This window comes from Channa argus, chromosome 1 (genome assembly GCF_033026475.1).
Source record: "Channa argus isolate prfri chromosome 1, Channa argus male v1.0, whole genome shotgun sequence".
NCBI lineage: Eukaryota > Metazoa > Chordata > Actinopteri > Anabantiformes > Channidae > Channa > Channa argus.
Window position 1 is genome coordinate 38,400,593 of NC_090197.1, and position 13,028 is coordinate 38,413,620.

At 39.7% G+C, this 13,028-nt stretch overlaps 1 protein-coding gene across 1 annotated transcript in view; it reads right to left on the reverse strand.

The window, feature by feature from the left end:
• The window catches only part of LOC137134200 (protocadherin-15-like), a 183,957-nt gene extending 170,929 nt beyond the window's left edge, over positions 1-13,028 (reverse strand). Inside the window, exon 1 of the mRNA XM_067518787.1 lies at positions 12,540-13,028. The gene's annotated coding sequence lies outside the window, so the exon portion shown is untranslated. The remainder of the gene's footprint in view (positions 1-12,539) is intronic.

Consider the following 13,028-nt stretch of genomic DNA (forward strand, 5'->3'; position numbering starts at 1 on the left):
CAGTACAATGTCTGTAGGTCGGGCTTTAACATAAACCGTGAGAACAAGTAGCCCACTTTGTAGCATTTTGAGCACTTAATGTAGTTGAACGTGGGGTGGTTTGCTCTCTCTCTCTCTCTGACCACTATGGGGTTGCATACTAACTTGACCAAACCACATGGGCAAAGTCCCCCTACTACGCACTGTACAGACTTGACGGCGTTTTGTTGCTCTCAGCTTTAATTTCCTCTGATGTAATTAAATTACTGACTATAGCCGGTGACACAACAGCATTAACCGTTAATTATTACAGTTAAAGTTCCCTAATCAGTGAATCTACTATAGATTTTCACATTCATAAACAGAAAAGTTAAGTCCCATGTAAATGTCATGCAGCTACACAAGTGCTGATTTTGAAGTGTTTTTCAAATTTAATTACCCTTTTTTTTGCACTTCAAGAATCATTACGTTCTGATAAAAACAATTTACAGCCAATAGATCATTTTAAAGAGGGCTAAATAATGCAAAATCCACTCCTTCTCTCCTTTTCTCCCCATTAAACTATTTCTATTTAAGACTGTGGTCAACCTACAGGACCCCTGCTGTGTCTGGCCAGATGTTGGTCAGAACAGAGGTGCCTCCCAACTTCAGAACAACTACAACCTCTTCATTTGAGGGGGACTATCGATCAATAGGCTGACAATCAGGTGTGAGTCTGAGATGTGCTGCCTTGTTACAGAACAACAATCTGGGCCTTTACTCTCAAAGTCTGATCTTGATCAAACGGGTTTGTTAGTGTGTTATGGCACAAACAAAGGAGATTTCTAAAGGCCTTAGAGAAGTTGATCAGGTTTACCAGACTGGAAAGGGTTAGAAAAGAACTTAAGAGTTTCAACTCTGTTGAAATGAACCAGTTGACTACCAGGCAGATCAGTAGAAATGGAAAACATTCAAGACAAGTGTTACTATCCCCAGGAGTTGTAGCCTGCTCCCTGAAGCTCAACAGAAAATGCATGAATGGATAAGACAACAACCTTAAGCACAAAAGATGTTCTAATGAAAACTAGTTAGAACAAAAAATGTTTAGTTTTTTGGTATTAAAGGCAAAGTTCTGATTTAATTGTTATAGAAATGCAGTGAAAGGACCTGGCGGTTTATGCGAAGAAGCCAGACAACATACCTGAGTGTTACAAAATGTATCACTGGTAATTTTGAGTAAGACTACTCAGCAAGAGCTCTGTCCACTGCCTGAGGTAGGATTAGATCTGAAATACATACAGTCAGATGCAGTCTGAGAAAAAGCAGATGATTAACTAAATCCATTTGTATTGTAATGTGAATTGAATTCGGTGCGAAGGCTTGAGCGATATCAGCAAATCTCTCTAGTTATTCTGCTGAAGCGCTGAGTGCACACTGAGTTAGTTTGAAATGCATACAGTATCATCACTGACGTAATCTATGCCAGCTCTCTGTAAAATACTTGTATGTCACTGAAAAATGTCATGTGCTATAAACGTTTTAAGCAACTGTAAAGATTAGTGTGAGATACCTGTGTTATGTGAAGTGAGTGAAATAGACTTGTGGTACAGTAAGTTGCATTTCCAATCCCTGTGCTAGGAAAAAGGGTTTATCCTCATATACAGAGGGGGGGGGGTAATCACTTATTTCACTGAACCAAAAAGTAATTTTCTCTATTGAATGTACTACTACTCAATGGTGAGGTAATGGGCCTTGACCATGTGCATTTACACACTGCTGTCAGCAAAGAGTGTCATAAGCCACATGCAGCAAAAACACAAAATTTCTCATCTTGCGGAGTGTGAAACAAGGCGCAGAAGCACTGACATCCGAGGCACTTGGGAAGGCTCTTTATGCAAAAGGTTAAGGATTTCTGCTAAGCAGAGCAAAGTGCAGAAAAAAATTGGACTGTTTTTTTTTTCCTCAATTTAATTGAGTCTCTCACATTAACTTCAAAGCGACAGGAAAGTAATTCCCACTCTTTGCTGGTGTTCATTTTCCCAAGCTAAAACCTTGTCCTCTTCATTAAAAGCCCATCCCTCCTCATCCCCTTGAGCCTGTCATGTTCAAACAGTTCTCTCAGCTCCTTGCTAGGCTGGATTAGTAAAGAATTTGATATAAAATGTCAAAATAAGGGGAAATCAGTCTGAACCACAGGCACATTGTCATTATCAGAAGAAGAGAGAAAAATATATTGAGATAGAATAATGAATAATGTTTTTCTTCTATCACAGCTTACTAGACCATATGCTGTGATGCTTAAAAGTTTACATGCATTTTACAAAGAGGAAACGTTGCTTGCCTTGCAATGAAAATTACAGTGGTCACTTAGCACAACTGAAAGTGCCAGTGTGATTCAACAGAAATGCATGATGGTCAGACACCATCGGAACACTCATTAGGAGGCCTATAAATTTCTGCAACTGAGAAACCAAAATCCACAGCCACTATCTGTTTTGCTGTTGCTCAAAGTAAAGGTAGTTCTGGCAGATTTTGAATTTGCTGGCTTGCCCATTTTACAAGATGGAAATAAAAAACTTAAAAAAGTTTAGTTCAATACTAATTTTAAATATGGCTGTTCAGATTTAGAGCAAGCAAGTCAAATGCAAAAACAAACATAGGTGCATGACAATTACGGGCTATAGACTGCACATGCAAGAAGACTGCAGCATTTCAGCAAGAACACGAAATGAAAGGTCCCCATTATTGCCGTGAACCCAAGCCAGAGGACAACTTGTCACAAAGTGCCAAACGAAAAAAGCTTTCGTATTGCACTTTTTTGTGCCTGTCCAAAACCACTACAACTGACCACCACCTGTCAGAAAACTGCATCCCCTTAACGAAGGTTCTCGCATCAATGCAGAGTAACATTCAGACACAGCAGAAAAGTGTTTTTTTTTTCATGATGCAGTATCTGCCAATTTGTGAACACAAGCTTCATACAACTCCACACTGTTCTCTCCTGGAAGAAGTATCTAATTACATGTTCCCCTCATGACAGCTGCCCATACTCAGTGTTCAATGGCAGCCTCAAACTCAAAGGCCTGCAGTGGAAAGTCATTATTCAGTGCCATGACGTGCACTGTGCTATGGTATTTCAGTTTACAAGCTCCCCTGCAACCATTTGCAATTACAAAGAGAAGTTAATTAGGTGAAGATCCCCCTAATTTACTGGCTGGACGACTCATGACTCCCTCACTGACACCCCACAAGCAGTTCAGAGACAAGGTGTAAGGAGTTCAAGTATCTTTTTGAAACACAGAGAAAACTAGAGGTTATTCCAAAATTTCAGGTATTTTACTGTAAAACCTCCCAGGGATTATGTATAATCTTTAGTAGATAACTATGATCAACGAAAAAAACATTTTTTTTATCCAGATAGAAACAAGAAGCGCAGTCAAAAACTGAAAAAAAAAAAACAGATTTTTATTGTCAGTGAATGGCACGGACTCAAAACAGCTACGAAGAAAGTAAAGAATAGGTTGAGTGCTTTAAGTGCTATTTCCTGCCAAGCATTCTGCCCATGCTCAATGCTTAAAGGTCACAATATATCTGGACTTTTGCAATCTTGCAGTCTTACAAGCCATTATTGATGAAAAAAGTCACACAAAGTGACACACTCACAATCCTAAAAGGCACATACTTTGACAGAACAAGCGAAAAAGATCAAGGTTTATTCACAGCCATTGCTTGAAACCTGACTGTTTTAATTTCCTTCCCCGCCAAAAGAATTTACATATGTGGCACATGTTTCCTCCAGCAGAAAATATAATATCTAACATGCATTTGGAAATCTGAATCGATTCTCAAAATGACAGGAGTAATCTTGCGCTATATAGAGTCTGCTCAAGGTAAGGCAACTAATGGAGCGCGTGTTACAAATGAGGCTCTACATTGGTTTTGATCAAGTCAAGCTCTACTTCATCTGACCTGATTAGCAGCAGACGTCAAAACAATAATGTCCCCTTCTTGTGATAAATGGGTTTATTGTTTTCAGCCCACATCCATCACAAGTATACTTTGTTTAACTCAGTCTACTTTGTTGCACCAATAAATAATGATAAATAAATAAATAAAAAATGTAAGAAAGCCTTGGTGAAATTTAGGTTTCACAGAACAAAAGTTTGGGAAAGTAAATATTCTTTACCGTTTGGGTATTTCATGGTGCAATGCGAAAGAAAACCCATGCAAGAGCCAAAACAAACCCAGCAAAGTAAACTAGCCTGAAGTCTATATCCCAAGGAACCTACAAGATGGCAGTGGATGAGCTTTAAAATGGACTTTGTCACCTGCGGAATAAGGAGGCTTTATTTATTCTCACCTGAAACTGAATTTAAATTACTCGCAGTCTTCGGGCTTATGATCCATCAATTTTATGCATTAAATCTCCATGTGGTAAACTTATATATAGTTTTTTTCTGTTGTTTGAGGGCAGAACAAAATGGAAACTGGCTGCTGCAATAAATCTGCCTGTTTACCCGTCTAATTTATGTGTCTACAGTCAAATTCCTAGGGAGAGCACAGTTGGAGAAAAGGTACCTACACAATCAAAAGTGAAAATTTTAAAATACTGTAATGTTTCCAAATACTAAAACCTTAAAAAATGTTTTAAGAAGGCTCTCAGATATGGGCTGGATATTGTTTTCGGACAGATAAATATAAAAACCCTCCAGCTAAATGATCTGTTGATATCATTTCCAGAAATAATGACAGCAGTAGTTATTTGCTCAAACAGATTGAAACATTATGGACATTTAGAGCCACAGAAAGACACAGATATTTCAATGACAGTGCCCACATTTATACTTGAATATTTACTAAGAAAATCAGACCTCCCCCAGCTTACACCGATCATTTTCTGGCATTGTTGTTTTGTTTTGGCTTTTGCATCTCAAGCTCTGTTTGCTTTTTGTTTAGCTTTTTCCTTCTACGGCTCCTTTTCTCAAATGGGAGCGACTTACTGTATGATGACACGCTGACTGCATGCATGAAATTGTAAACATCAGAAGTCCTGGTGAACCATTTTTGCAAAAAACATGCCGCCAAGATAAATGCATTTATCAGTATAATGAAAACTGTTCATGTGGACATCATTCTTTTATTTATTGTAATTGATTACTTGCTTTGTGTTTGACATCAAAGATATTTGGAGACGTGTCTCAGCAAAGAAAACCTGAGCACATAAACTTGCGATTCTCTAGTGGCCCAAAAGTATTATGGAAATAAACAGGGCTCTTATAAAGAAAAAAAAAATAAAAACAATTAAGAACTTAGGCAACTAACAACCATATCACTTTTTTTTTTTTAAACACAGGCATAAAGCGTTAGTGGATGTGATAAAGAATAAAGTGGGTTTTTTAATTTTTTTTAGATTTACAGGGTTTTGACATGTTTGGTGCCTTATATACCAATAAATTTGTGTCCTACCAACATGTATAATGGTTGTTGGTTGGTAGGACACAAATTTTGTTGTTGGTTTTTGTTGCTCTTTTCTTTTCTCTCTTCACTTTCCACTCACCCCAACCGGTCAAGGCAGATGGCCGCCCACCCTGAGCCTGGTTCCGCTGGAGGTTTGTTCCGTTAAAGGGAGTTTTTCCTCTCCACTGTTGCCTATGGCTTGCTCCAGGAGGCTTTGTTGGGTTGCTTCTACATACTTGTGTAGTCTGGACTTTATTCTGTAAAGTGCCTTGAGATGACTTTGTTGTAAATTGGCGGTCTATAAATAAAGTTAAATTGAATTGATTTGAAAAATGAAATATAAATATTTTTTTTGAGCCAACTACTGTTGCTGCTATATTTGTTTTCATTTATTTCTGAATACACGCACTTCCTATTTTAACATAAATATAAATAAGCTGTAAAAAGAGTTTGAAACTTTTTTTAAACATGAAGGAAGCAAAAAATGTATATACATAACCCTGTGAATGAATCACACACGGCAAATATTATTAGTACATATCCTCTTAGCTGAGTCCATAAGAACATGTCGGTAAAACAACCACAAGGCCACAAGTCACTGCTCAGCAACATCAGACACTACCTGTGTGTATATTTATTTGTGAAAAATGTACATGTGGTGAGAACAAAAATAACCAGTACCTTTGGGTTATCAGTGACTTAAAACATAGTCAGTGAAATAAAAATGTCACTCATATCGCGGTCCCACAACCTGCACTCCATAGCCTCTTACTATTTTCAGGCTGTGTGTTTGTCTGTTTCAGTGTGAAAAAGACAGAGCATGGAAATTTGAAGATGCTTCATTAGTATGAGGTGGATGGGGTCTTCAGGATTCATCCCTGGGAGAGTGTCTTAGCTGGTTTCCTTGGACCTTGACCACAAACTAGATGTTTGGAAATGTTAGAAATTCTTCACAAAAACATAATAGATATAAGTTCCTGATGCAACATCAGTGCTAACCTAAAACTAAATGACCAGTCTAAAAAAGCAGCACCAGATATAAAACTGTATTTTCATTTTTAAATTGCAACTGGAGGGATGCCAATGTTGGAGCTTTAAACCCTCAACACTTGGCAAGAATAATTTAAAGCTTTAATTTACTAATATAGTAAAATTAGTTTCAGGTTTCCTCGGTACTCTGGGTTCCTCCCACAGTCCAAAGACATGCATGTTAGGTTAATCGGGGACTCTACGTTGCCCGTAGGTGTAAATGAGAGGATGAATAGTTGTCTGTCTGTGTAGGTCTCTCTGTGTTGGCCCTGAGGTAGACTGGTGACATGTCACCAGTTTGCCACCTCTCCCCCCAATGACAGCTGTGATAAGCTCCAGCCACCTGTGACCCAGGACAGAATAGGTGGTTAAGATAATGGAGAGATGAATGGATGTTGCAATATTTTTATAATGTTTTAAAATCGCAAACTCACGCAGAACTGTTGAAGTACTCGTGATTGCAACATCGGAAAATCCTGAAGGGAGTGAATGCATTTACTGATTAAGTGAAAAAAAAAAAACATGGATTACTGTGATCTGAGTCACAATATTCTAATAACCACATAAATGCATAATAATGAACATCCATGCAACTGATTTGCAAAGTATAGTTACATAACATACACTATAACCTGCCACCCCAGGCTCAGATAAATATTCTTACTGAAGTGTGAAATTAAATCATGGATGTTATGCTATCCGTTCACACCTACAAATGGTGCAGCCAATATTTAGTCAAGCTATTATCATAGTATGGTAATTCATACCCATCCTTTCTATTTGCTTTTTGTACAGCAGTGTTTATTTGGAGCTGGGACAAATATTAATTTATGCTAATAGAATCTCAATCGGCAAACATATGGATGCTCGCGAACTTCCTCACAAAATATAGATGAAGATAATCTACATATCTGATTCTCTTGAGCAGTTTCTTTTGAGAACACAACTCTCACTGGTTCTTTGAGCAAACAGAAAAATGAATGATTCCTTCAACAGGCATCTGCTAGGAGATATTTTTTTTATGGCAACTTGCTGATGCACAGATTGGTTCCTGCACATTAGGTTGACTTTAACTGAAGGGCAAGTAAACAACAAATAGCTCTCAGTCTAATTATTGATTCAAAGTACAAAGGGCCAGAAATCAACAGCATAACTGCTTAATTTTCCCTTTTGCAATTAGTGCAATTCACAAGATTGCAGGGCATTTTCATTGCGGCCCCGTTATTAAAATAGACAGTACAATAAAGACAAAACACAATTATGAAGCCTCATTATCCGTCAAACATCTGACGACAGTTTAATATGAAGGCAAGATTACATATGGCCTACACACACTCAAACACACACCAGGGACCCAATCAGCACAACTCTTGTTCCACTGTTGACCAAAGCCCTTCTCTTCTCTAAGACACTTAGTTGTCATTTTCAAAACAAAGGAACATTTTTTTATTAACACCCATACTTTTGCAGTATTTGTCACTCCAATCAAAAGCTCCGAATTCCCAAACTTTTTATTTTTATTTTTTCCTTTTTGGTACCCCTACTTGTCTCCCTACAAGACACCACTGCCGAGTCGGCAATAAAAGTCCGCATACAAAGACTGAACAGGGTGGAAGCAGCCTTCAGCATTCTGTTAGCTTCTGGTGTAGATTAGCTGACTGTGCTCATTAAAGAGTTCTGCCTGATACCATGGCTAAGAAACTGATCCTATACATGTGTAGTAAAATTTCAAAAACAGGTGATCAAACAGAGGTACAGGAAGCAGGACAAGAACGGACAGCAGTGAATAGAAAGTCATATGAAAATAAGAGCAGGACAGACCCTTAAACATGGTTTTAATATTCATATCAAGTTTCCTTTCCACTAATTTTAAGTGCTATTGGAGTTGCCACTTTGAGATAACTTATCTTCTCCCTTCATGCTTCAGTGGAGACCAATGTCTGTGCACTAAAACCATGCATCCACCCTTCTACATATGTAATCTAAAATGTATAAATACAGAATAAGGAGGAAGAAAGTGAACATCCATAGACCATGAGTAATATTACATTATTTGTTCTTGTTCTTGATTTGAAGCCTACACATTTATAGGCATGAATATAGATTAGGTAGACTTTATTTTATTTTTCCCTCCATCGGTAACCTCTTAACATGAAGTTGCCACTATGTGGAGTCTGTCTGAATATGAGCACTATAAGTCAATAGCATAATTGACAGATCTGCAAACATTCTGATGGGTTTAAGGTGGAGCAGCCTCAACTATTGTCATTCAAACTGATGGTTCATTTATACATCTATTTATGACAAATAGTGGGAGTGGTAAGACGGCTTGTGCTACCATTTACATATTGATTGAGCTTTATAAGATAAAAATCAGATAAAATCATGCATGTGCCTTTATAAATCAGATTAAAAGTGAATATGCATATTTTTGTGTTTGTGCTGACACAGTTTTAGTTTATTGTAGTACATCGAGCTTTATGCTTTTTGCAGAGAGTTTTAGAGTTTTTATCCCCTAGCTTTTCTCGGGTGCTGGCCATGATGGCTGATTGCAGCTACAAGCTTTTGGCTATAACCTCACAACACCTCAAGTCTGAGCTGATGTTGTAATGGATATCTTAAGTTCAGGAGCAGGACCACACCTCAAACACCCCCCTTCCAGTCTATAAATGTCCTCCTGAAGCCTCGCAGATCGAAATGCCAAATCTAGACTACCAGCAATAACTATCTAAAAACAAAACAAAAAACAACAACAGCAACTCATCTTTTCAAGACGCTCGTCTGACCTGCAGACCTGCTCAAACCACCGCGGAGCAACACCTTCGACAGAGGCAGCTACAGATGCACTTTAGGGTGAGCAGCCATCTCAAGTTTCCTCCCATCTTTCCATTGCTCCCGCCGAACAGTTAAGTTAGGACCACGTCACACGCCATATTCACAGCTATCGGCTCGGCCACCACGTGTCGGCTCCGGTCTCATCTACTTAATCACAATTCAATTCAACTTTATTTATATGCGCCAATTCACATCAAAATCATCTCAAAGCACTTTACACCTACACCCGTGGTAGGTGAAGCTGGATCTCATTCTTCAGCGTGTGGACCAGCTAAACATCACCTAGCTAGTATGACATGGACCATCTCCATTAAAGATAGAACACTTCAAACTATACAAATTCCACCTTGTGAGACTGAGGACCTACCAACACCATGCGCCATACAAAGACCTGTAGCTAATTTCTAGCGGCTTCCGTTGAATTGGGTTGCCAAATTTGCACTATTCCCTAATCTCGCACTACCTCTTAAGCACCGGGATGCCAGGTTAGCAAATAAGATTTGCTTATTCCTTGTTTGCCTCATCTACTTCCACCTGTCTCCCGTTCCAGGCAAACAGGTTTGTTCATTCATCTTAACTACTAGTCCCTGGAATACCAGGTTTGTATATTATTAGTCACCACGATTATTTCTACCTGACACAGACCACAAGCAGACATTATTACTTGCTACTTTTTTCATGCATTACTCCTCTCTGTTACTTCTCTATTTCCCAAAGCAAAGGTGGACATGTCTCTCTCGCTGGCCCTGGACAGAATACTGCAGAGCATTGCAATTTCACGTACTCGCGACAGATAAATCTTTCTGCTTGGCTGGCCATGAATCTTCCAGGGGCTGAGTGGCCACACAGTGTGGCACTGTGGCACCTGATGTTAAGGAAGCTGCACCCTTTCAAACCTGGGATGCACCTGCATTGGGTGGTAATTCCTCTTTAGGGGGTATAATTGGAGAAAATTTAAAAAACACAGCCATGACAGTAATTAACAAATTAGATCCAAATGAACCCAAATGCAATTCAGCTCTAAGAAGTCTATCAGTACAACATCTTGCACAATGTTCTCACACACACACACAAACACACACACAGGTACAGGCTATCAGCCATTACTGTCAGGACATGTCTTTAACCTTCAATAAATGAATGTTTAGTTTCCTTCCAAGCTGGCTTTCTACTCTCTTCCATACCCCTCAAATCATGCTATCCCACTGAGTGAGCCATGACAATGGGCTGCCTATGGAGCAGGACACAGGCAGAATATCAATGGAGTCTGGCTGGCCTAAGGCACTGCTCTTCATCTCTCATTTCCCAAATGTGAGCCTCTGGAAAGAACTAGCCCGACCCTAGACTGCTGAATACATCCGGCAGCAAGGCTTTTTAAAGGCCCATTCTAGTGGTTCGGTACTGTAAGTCCTGTGTGCTCATGAGTTACACTGTGCTCTCATTGGATCACGGATCACAGCCAGAAAGGTGACGAAGTAGTTATTGAACACGCAGCAGTTAGCAACGAAATAAATCTACAAAGTAGCATAATTTTCAATAGCAAATGTCAGGCTGAAAATATGATGATGAGGAACTCTGATGAGAAAGCCAGTTAAATTTTCTTTAGGAGTACGGGGTGGAGGAAATGGTGCTGAGACAAGCAGAGAGACAGGAAAAGGGTAAAAAGATGAGAAAGTGCTGCTACATTGGATCAACCTACGCACTGGACTGAACCAACAGGGTTGCTTGCAGGGTCTGTCTAATCAGAACTACTCATAGGTGGGACATCTGTCCTGCTAAGAAAGTGCACACTGCTACACATTTCTAGTTTAAAAGATGGGTTTTACAAGCAGAAGTCTGTGTCTGTGAGTTTTAGGCCAAGCTCTGTGATTTAGTGTGGGAGTGTCACTTTGATATTTCATGTAAAACATTTAGAGAACCCAGCACATTTTTGCAAAAGCTAAATTGACTGGCAGTAATTGACTTTGTACCTTCTGTTTGTTTAAGGTGTTAAATCACTGGTTTCGTCCTTTACTTATGCATGACACAGTATCTGCTCAGAACTGCAGATCACACTAAATAACATATGTCATCTGAGGAGAGGATGTAAAAACTTCATTCAAGGGCAGGATAATGGGGTTAAGTGGTTTGTTTTGATGAACATTGTAAGCAGCACTATGCAGATAATCAAATATAAAATATCAATATTTCATCTCACTAATTGTATCCAACCTGCAGTCTGGAGCAATCTACAATCACTCAGATTAAAATGTGTGACAGGATAAGGGAAGTATATGTGCTACAGGTCTCAAAATGTAAACCTGGTAAGTCTTAGCCAAACTACACTGAGCTGAGAAGTATACATCACATGTATTCATCTAATCAAATACACTTGACCCATAGTCGTTTGCCATTGTATTTATGAGTAGACAAGTCATGAGACAGTTTATTATTATGCTGGGTGATCAGTGAGCTTGTGTGCATTTAGTTTTTAAAAAGTTCAAAGTTAAAATATGCGCCTTATTCATCAATCGCCAGTTCAATGTTATTACGATCAACAACTTGTTAAATCTTGTAGAGTCAACTCTCAACCCTCAACTGCGTGTATATGTGACCCCTTCCAGTAATTTCTGACCTCCCAAAATAAAATATCTTATCTGAGTCAACTCCATGTTATATATCTTATAACGAGACAGATGTGTCCTCTGGCTCCTGCCGTGGGAAGAGCTAAATACGATGGCGCTGTGTTAGGCAATCCAAATCACGTGTTCTTTAAATAGAGGCACTCTGAGGGGACACAGCTCACACCGACATCATATGCGATGCCTGATCGGAAGAGGTCAAGGCATTTCACAGCAGCTTGGTGCTCGTAACTGTACCAAACATGCAGCAAGGACGCAGACTAAAACGCAGAAGTATTGATCTCCCTGTTGGTGCGTGTTCTGTCCATTACACCAGCCCCTGTGCGTACACGGAGATTTTGATCTACTGAGCAGGGCGACATGTGTATAATACGGTGCACGGTTTGTGATAAAAAGGTACAACGTGAGGAATAACCGTCCACTAACACCACGTCTGTCAACTGTGTCGTTTTACGATGACGATATTCGAAAGGATCGGGATGGCACCAGCGCGTAACAGGCTACAGCAGAGAATGCCATTTTCTAAGTACCAACTATTAACTGCTTGGTGTTGAGATGGAATTTAGCTGTTTCACAATTTCACATATGTATTTAATCCCAAAAGCCTTACGAGCTCAGCAGTGTCCAAAATGTTCTTACCTCACAGGCGCATCCGTTGTATTCCAAGTGCGCCAAAGGTCATTGCGTAAATATTCAGAGGACAATATGTAGGAGTGATGAGAAGTAGCTTGGACTGGTCAATGCCTAATCCTGTTCTTAGTGTCCTTCAGACGTAGTCAACCCCCTAATCTTCCAAGCGAGAGGGGTCGACGCCTCCGAGGCGCTCAGGCACTCCGTCTATAATCTCACTGTTGCCAGTTTGTGTGTGTGTGGCTCACTTTCTCCTGCGCGACCGGTCAAATAAAGTTGTCCGTGTTCATCTCACTAATGCAGGGTTCGGGAAACGGGCACCAAATTGTTTTCCAGTCAAAAAAGTGTGAGACGTCGGCACAGTCTGCAGGGATGTAGCCTGGTTACTATTCCTGACAGGTGGCAAGTCCGACCGCCCGCTGAAAAGATTCACACAGCATCTTTCTAGCGGGATGTGGAGACTGTTGGAGCCATGGAGCGGTTCTCCGGGCAGATTAA